Below are 1,376 nucleotides of genomic sequence, written 5' to 3'. Positions count from 1 at the left end.
CGACTTGTGAAGTGTCTTTTGCACTCGCTCTACACATTGCAGTAGCCTCATAAAATACTCAATTGTTTTGGCTCAGCCTCTGAACTGAGTGCGTGTGAAAGCGCTGTCCGTTCACTATGTAGCCTGTATATGACCTTGCAGTACTACATGGACCATATGCTAACCATTTTAGAGTCTCCCATGTGTTTCAGAATCCACTTTTATCTAGCAAAAAGTATAAGCAATTGTCAGAATAGACGAACAATTAATTCAGAAACGCAACAACTGTTATAAACTTGCCTGCTCTTTTAACCAAGAAGTAAAATTCAGGGTATGTGTACTCCATATGTTGCATCACGTCTAAATCTTGCATTTGTGTCTTGTAGAAATTGTAGATGCATGCTTGTGACACAAAAAACAAATGTTTCAGTTCCTACGTAGCTTATAGGTTACGAAGTTAAAAAATGCAGTCACTTACTCAACATAAGGGTCAACAACAGATGTGTTCTGTAGGACAGCAAGGTGGGCTGTTTTCTTCTCCATTCCAGAGAGGTTAATTGATTTTGGTGCCGATATTGGACGTCCCTCTAGGATTGTCTGGCTCTCATAGTCAGCATTCCTATCTAAATTCTCCTCCACATTGGTTGTCTTTTTAAGAAACGCACTGCAGAACTGCATGCACTCTTCTGCAAGATAGGACTCAGCAATACAACCCTCTGGCCTCGCAGTGTTTCTAACATAGTCTTTTAGGATCTTCATGTGTCTACATAGAGTAAAAAAAAAGTTTTAGTCACAATAGAGATTTTAAAATTTAAATATGGTATAAGTTACCTCTCAAATGGATACATCCAGCGAAAATGGACTGGACCACATAGTTTAGCTTCCCTTCCAAGATGAACTGTCAAATGAACCATTATGTCGAAGAAGCTTGGAGGAAAAAATCTCTCAAACATACAGAGAGTTTCCACAACTTCTGCTTCCATTTTTGAAATCTGCTCTACATCTATTACTCGCTGGCATAACCGGTTGAAGAATGCACACATCCGTAATATTGCTAGTCTCGGGCCTTTAGGTAATAATCCTCTAACTGCAACCGGGAGTAACTGTTGCATCAGCACATGATAATCATGTGATTTGAGACCTGATACCTTACACTCTTCTACTGAAACACCCCTAGATATGTTTGAACAATATCCATCAGGTCCTTTAAAATCAGAAAGTCGCTTGCAGAATACTTTCTTCTCACTCTTCGACAAAGACCAAGGTGCTGCTGGTAGGTAAGTCCTTTTCCCTTTGGCCCTCGGGTGCAGATCCTTTCTAATACCAAGATGTTCCAGATCCTTACGTGTATTGAGACCATCCTTCGAATTCCCACAGTGAAGTAACGTTGAGACAAT

Source organism: Brassica oleracea, chromosome C5 (genome assembly GCF_000695525.1).
Source record: "Brassica oleracea var. oleracea cultivar TO1000 chromosome C5, BOL, whole genome shotgun sequence".
Classification (NCBI taxonomy): Eukaryota; Viridiplantae; Streptophyta; class Magnoliopsida; order Brassicales; family Brassicaceae; genus Brassica; species Brassica oleracea.
This window is presented reverse-complemented; position numbering follows the sequence as displayed.